The following is a 7,273-nucleotide window of genomic DNA, read 5'->3' as shown; positions in this document are numbered from 1 at the left end:
TTTGAGAAGGATGGGCTTTAAACCAGATGATAAACTTTAAATAATTATATGGAGATCCTCTAAAGAACAACCCCTTGATGGTTCAGCATTCTCTCTACTAGGAATATATAAACTGGAACATTAAAGAGACCTCTGCAGTCTTGTGGTTACTGCAGCACTATTCATGGCAGCTAAGGTATAGAATCGACCAGTGCCCATCAACTGATGCTCCTTACTGTCTGTCACCTGAGCAGATGGCTTAAAAGTATAATCTTCAATTTCCGTCTCTGTAAGATGGGATACTTAACTAAATTACAGTATTTTTGGTGTGTAAATAATAACTAAAATTCTAATAGCAGTACTTCTTTTTTCCTCATCTGCTACAGCATACTCATTAAAAACATCAGCACTTGAACATGTACTATCTTATGCTGGAATCTAATGATCATAGGTTTGATTCACTGTAATTCCTATAATTAGCTGATAAAAAGTTTCAAGGGGAATGAATATGTCTTACATTTCTTTTGACCACACTGCTTAAAACCCAGCAGGTTATTAATTACCTGATTCTATAATAGATTCAGGAATCATAAAATAATACTAAACCCTGTAGAGAACCACAATCAAATCAAGATGGTGCCTGGCACTTTGCCAGGAGGAATGTTTTGGGGGGTAATGCCAGCGCCAGTGAGTCATTAAGATGATGTTAATTGAATTCAGCTGTGTATAATTGTTAAGATGATGACTGATTGCTGTAACTGTATGATGTTAATTGAGATAAGCTGTGTGTATTTAGTTAGGTATAAATACCTCTGCTGCTCTGAATAAAGCGGCTCCCACTGTATCAACCTTCACAAGTTGCTCCTCACTCACCCCCAGCTATTTTGCCCAGCCCAGCTGGATGCGGCAAAACCCTATATCAAATTGTTTAGGGATTAAATGCAATTTGATAAATCTCTATCACTAAGCCCTCTTTCCCCTTTAAAATATGTGGATTATTAAGAGTACTAAAGCATATGAATTGGTAATAGTCATCTGTACTTGTACGTGTTTAGCAGTTCATCTTAAGCCAAGAATTAGATAATTAATATATACAATACACACTACACGTGTATTACATCAGGAGAGGTAAGAATGACTTTCCATTTCCTCTAGTTAAGCTTCCTCACCTGTCATTCTTGAACCAAAGTAGTTAGGATAAGAATAGTCTTCATGCCTTACAGGATCTGCCACATCTCAAACTATATTTGACTTGAGTAAAAATTAAAAATTCTAACCCATTCACATTCATGGTCAGGTACTAGACATGAAGCTGCATAAGATGGACCTCTGCCTTCAACAGAGAAACTCATAGTGTTCCCAGAGAGCATGCTGCCTGCCCAACTCCCACAATGGGGTGGACAGAGATAGAATGCAGAGTCCTTCTGTGGATCCAGAGCCAATTGAGTGGAACAAAGTTGACATGAAAGTGTAAGGTTGAGGCTCCCAATTAAATAAAATTCAGTTGATTACTCTCAATTAATATGAAATTAGAATATACTTTTGGTGGATTAATTACTATACACTATTCTGAGGATTTTCACCTGTTGTTTTTAAGAAAAATTTTTTGATAAATTATTTTAAAAATTTGACTTATAAATATTATATAGTTACAGATAAATATGTAAACACGAGTTCTTTGGGCACTGATTTGAAAATGAATCTTTCTTATTTTCCTGTTGAGCTTAAACAGTAATATACTGACTTTTGATTTTGAAATTCTCAGAAACTGGCTTTTTGCTTCAGTGAAAGGGAAGCAATCGATTCCCTTGGTGTGCAGCAGTTTCTCTAGCATTCTTCCAGCTTTGAAGAACAGACCTTTTACCAGCAAACACCAGCTCAGCCTCTCTTTCACCATGTCTGGGCTATCCCAGATGGTTTTGAGCAAGAGTTCTATACACTCTAGGAGTCAGCTGCACCCTGAATCCATAGGGGTGGCAATTCAAGGATCCCTCAATGACCCCTGGATTTAGAATCAGATGATTTGGTTCAGAGTTTGTTTACCCCATGCTGAATATCTGCCTCTGAGTTCATGAATGTGGTTCTTGGTGTCTTGGGATCTTGGACAGCTATTAACTCTCCTAAGATTAAATTCTGTTTTTTTAGAAAATGAGCATAATAATATATATGGCTTTTGTGAAGCCTGGCAATAGAAATTATGTTAAGGCAGTGGCACACTGTAAAATGCCATGGAAATGTGACAGTTACAGTTATGTCTCTTCTTCATTCAGTCCGCGCGCGCGTGCCCGCGCGCGCACACACACACACACACACATCTGCTTCTGTGTGAATCACAGATCAATAGGTCCTGTTCACTTTTCCCATCTGTAAAAAACAGTGTTATTGGTTTGTCTCTGTATACTCTGCGAGTCTTCTCTGTGACCCGGGTTCTCAGGCTCCTGTCTTTATTTTAATTGTACCAGCTGCATCTGTCTTCTTCCTTCAGCCCACCCAGGCTGGGTAGACCTTTGCAGAGCATACCGGTAGGGGAAGATGCCACCAGTGCCTGAACACCACAGCCTCGAGGCCCTGAACGAGCCACCTTGCACGTGCACAGGTGCTGCCTGCAGTGAGTGCAGGGGTGGCGACGGAGGGGCCAGGGCGGCAGGCACTGTGGCGTGGTCCTGGTCCCAGGAAAGCTCTGCCTTTGGCTGCAGTGGGGTCCTGGATCTGCAGACCCCATCCCCAGAGCACAGGAGAAAGGGGGAAACATTCAATCCTCTCCCCAGAGACCGAAAGTAAATATAGCCAGCGCTGATACACAGGGAAGCTGTATTGAGGCCTCTGCTAGAGCCAAAAGGGAGACAGCTCTGACCAACATGCTAGGCTGGCTCTTGGATCAGCAGCAACAACAAAAAATGGTCAAGTTTTTATACCTGTGTCAGGGTTGCAGGAGTGGGCTTTATAGAATCTAAAAATTCTCGCTTATTTTTGGCACATTTTCAAAAGATGTTTTCATTTGCACACACTTAGGCCTCGGGGAAGGAGCATTTGCAGTCCTCTTGCTGGACTCGCATCCTGTATAAACATCCTTGCCCCTGGTAAGAGTGAGCTGCTGCAGTGCAGACAAGACAGGTGCAGGTGGAAGAAAGCCTAAATCTCAACAGTACCAAGTTAAAGGTCCTAGACATTCGCCTTTAGCCATTTGTGGGATGTCCCAACAGTTTTAATACTGAAAGCTCAGTCCTTGTCTCTGTTGCCACTCCAATAATGAGGAAAAAGGAAAAGGTTTACTGATTTTTTTAGCAAAGGAGAAACCTGGGACTGCTGGGATTCTCCCTGCCAGGGGTAAAAGGGAACTTTTAAAAGAAGAACAAGGGCTGAGATACAAATATTACTAGCAGATAAAATGAGTGTTCAGTGCAGTCCTTGAGAGAGCCTTTGTTCCACGTCTCATTTTTACAGTGTATTCATGTGGGAAGTTATATTATTTTTTCAGGTGGAGAAGGACAGGATAGCTTATTATTAGGTGATTGGAACATTCATATCTTCTTTTCTCTGTTGTTAGGGACGGGAAAATGGGGAAGAAAGAGGAAAGAAAGACAGACATGTCTGTTTTAAAACAAACCACCTGAGGATGACCTGTAAAATTTGTTCTCAAAGCATAAAAAGGACTCCTGTTACATTTCCCCACTGTCAATTTCTAACCTCCATTTCTATGGAAATATGGGTGACAGCATCTCCTGGCTGCATCCTCCTGAAAATGGATGATGAAGGGTCCTTATGATGGAAGGTTTTGCCTGCTATTGTTATTTTTCCTCCTGGGCTTCTACCAGTAGGGAAGGAGCCCTGTTTCCACCCTTGTTGGGGACCTAAAGGAAGCACACTCATGTAGAGCAGTTAATATTTGTCTGGTTTGTTGCATATACTGTTTTAATCTAATTTTTTTCTGTGATGGCCATATTTGCCATTCTCACCTTGAAGTACCAGAAAAGGCCTCCCATTCACTGTTTTATAGGAGCTATTTTAAGCCTGCTTCTCGGACCACCTGTATTTGATGGAGAACAATTTATAACACCTTATCTCACTGCAAATGAGTCTTTGATGTCATGTAGCCATCATTTTTTAAAGCCATCCATCTTTTCCATTTTTTCCTATAGTTTAGGATGGAAGAAGCTTCTATTGGCTATCCTATGTTTTGCTTACTTATTGGGTTACTTTTGAAATGACAGATTTTTTTGTCAGTTTGTCCTTGGAGGGGAGTCTGTGTCTTTAGCTCTTTTAAGACGGCTTTATTTATTTCTGTGGCTTTTTCTTTTCTAATGGCATAAGCCTCAACCCACTGATAGAAGTTGTCTACCAGTATAAGCAAAAATTTGAAGTTTCCCATGGCATGGAACATGTGGGTTAAATCTCTTTACCAATCATCGAAAGTCTGCATTGCATTTCTACAACATTCTGTTTTTTTTTTTTTTTTTTAATGGTAGGATGCCTTTAGATTGTTTTGTGTGCATAGGAAATATGACACAGTTTTTAAAATTTTTTTTAATTTACTCTTTTTATTTTATTCTTTTTTAGTTCCACATAACAATAGAATGAATTTTGGCATACCACATATATACATGTAGTATAACCTTCCTTTTGAGGAGGCTCACCAAATAGGACATAGTTTTGAATCATCTATGAATACTCTGTTGGAGACATGGTCTTTGCATGTGGGAGTTGATGAAATTTACCAAGGAATCTCTCCCATAGTATTCTTTCTTGTTGGTTGTAAGTGTTTTACCAAAGGCAAGACCAGTGCATCAGGCAAAAGGATCAGCCCATGGAAATTTTGCCTTCACTTGGTACTGTTATCCTAGAAGTCAGAATTCTACTCTGTGGCCTATTTCTCATCTTCATCAGTACAAGGAGGTTTGTATTGGTCAAATTCAAGCTGAGATATTAGAGCCCCTGTAAACATTTTTTATATGGTCCTTTTGACTACCTATTAGCAGCCTTATTTTCCCTGGCCACCTAAGTGTTCATCTTCTTATGAGTGAGACAGCATATGATTGTCAACTAGAGAAGTTTGTGGTTTGGCCACAACCTGAATCAATGTTGATATTCTAGAGGCATGTTTAATGTACTTGTTTTCAAAGGGGAGGAGCCCCCCCCCCCTTTCTTTTCAAAGAGCTGCATGTACTATCATGAAAATATTTTGAGTTAACATAAACATTTACCTTTTTTCCTTTGGTAAATCTGAGAGCTCTTATTAGAGCAGTTTGGCTTTATGGGCTGATGTTTCCAGTGGCAGTCTTGGATTCCCATACCTTTTGTTTTATTACCACCCTGTATCCAATTATCCGCTGGCCATTATCCACAAAGTTGCTCCTGTCAGTGAAAAGGTCCCAGTCCAGCTTTTGGTAGGCTAGTCACTAAGACTTGGTGAGGAGCTAATATAGTAATGGATTTTCCTAGAATGAACTTATCAGTTTTGTAGTAAATCATAAGTGGCAATCACCACTGATAAGCAGCCATCTTTTTGCTGTTTGATTAAGCTATTTTGCCAAATGAGTTGCTGGTCATGGTATGTCTCCTAATGAATGTAAGAGAATTCCAGGGCTATCCCTTGTTTCCTATGCACATATAGGCAAAAGTCCTTTTGTAATTTGGGCATGTTCAGGGCAGAGGCTGTCATAAGGCTTTGTTTTAACTTTTCAAAGGTAAATTAAAGGCATTTAATCTATGTCAGTTTCTTCTAAGATTCATTCAGGGATTTCACCATTAATTCAAAATTAGAGCTCCAAATTCATAAAAATCCTGCCATTCCCAGGAACCAATTCCTCCAGTTCTTAGGTTCTCTCAGATAGCCTGCTTCTGATCTGACATCAAACTTTGGATTCCTTGGCTAATCTGCAATACAAGACTTCTTATAAATCTGACTTTATTCAGTGGACATCTTATATTCACACAAGGAAAGCTGGTTTAGTAAAATCATAGCATTAGAAGGGCAGTGTTCACAGTCAGGATTGGCTATAAACAGGTCACCCACATATTGTGAAAGTACTTCTTGATCTAGCCATAACCCTCACAGGTCTTTGGCTAGTCTGTCATTAAACAAATTGTGAGAGTTTTTAAATCTCTGAGGTAGGATACTCCAGAGACACTATGTGGGTACTTTGGTTTGGGGGTTCTACCACTCAAAAGCAAATGGTAATTGGGACTTGCTTTCAAGTGGAATGGAGAAGAGTGCCTCCCTATAAGTCCAGCACTGAACCAATCATAGTCACCTGGAATTACTGTCAGCAGGGTATAGGCATTTGGCATTGTGAGGTGAATATCCTGGACATTATTTTTTATAGCTCCCAAGTCTTATACATTTCAATACTCATCAGTGTGAGGTTTATTAACAACCAGGATTGGAGTATCATAGGGGATCTGACAAAGCTGATTTCTTGTTTAAAAAATTTGTCTTAGAAGAGGCTGGATCCTCTTAAGAGGGGTAGTTTCTTGACATGGCAGGTTATTCCCTCCATCTTGATTGGGACAGTGTTGATCTGCCTTCCTTGGGTCCTGTTAGCCCACATGGCCTTAATTGTTTTTTTTTTTTGTTGTTTTTAACAAACCTTCAGCAAAGTGGGCTCAGTTTCTTTTTCTGATTGGCAAGTGAAAGCTGGAACTGGGGTGTGTTATCCAGTGTCACTTGCAAATGGAGTCGCTGCTTTTGGGGTGAGAAGGTTTTTGAGCATTTGATTTCCACAATAAATTTCATCCCAGGAGAGGGATTGGACAACTTTGTATAAGGAAAACTTATGCCTCAAATTTTGTTCCCCCAGCTTGCATTCAAAGGGTTGGAGCTGTGGATGCTACTGAGCCTGATTTGTCACTCCTATCATGACCTTAGTGATGTACTTCAATTGAATCCCTACTGTCAATTGTATGTTGGGCTCCTTTGGGGACATTTGGCTCATCTCATAGGCACTGCCTTTTGCAGTCTGGCATATGCCAGCCTCCTCAGTGCCCAGGCTCACCTCCAAGGGTAGTTTGTCACCCTTGCCCAGGAATTGCAAAGCCTGATGAAGGAGACTAGAGTTTTTGAGCTCTGTCCTCCATTTTATTCTCCTCTTGTTGCAGATGCACATCCTGTGCACTCATACCAATGGGTGCTAACATTGCATGAATTGCTTCACCTCAGTAATGGGTGTCCCATGGCCAAATGCGATGTCCTATCAGATTTTAAAGGAAGGTCACTTTTGTCCCTGGGTTATAATATGACAGTGTCAAGAAGAGGGGACTTTCTGAGTGCTTTTCAGCCAATGGACACTTCCCTGTG

The sequence above is a fragment of the Urocitellus parryii genome, assembly GCF_045843805.1.
Source record: "Urocitellus parryii isolate mUroPar1 chromosome 10 unlocalized genomic scaffold, mUroPar1.hap1 SUPER_10_unloc_3, whole genome shotgun sequence".
NCBI classification, from domain to species: domain Eukaryota; kingdom Metazoa; phylum Chordata; class Mammalia; order Rodentia; family Sciuridae; genus Urocitellus; species Urocitellus parryii.
Note: the sequence above shows the minus strand (reverse complement) of the source record.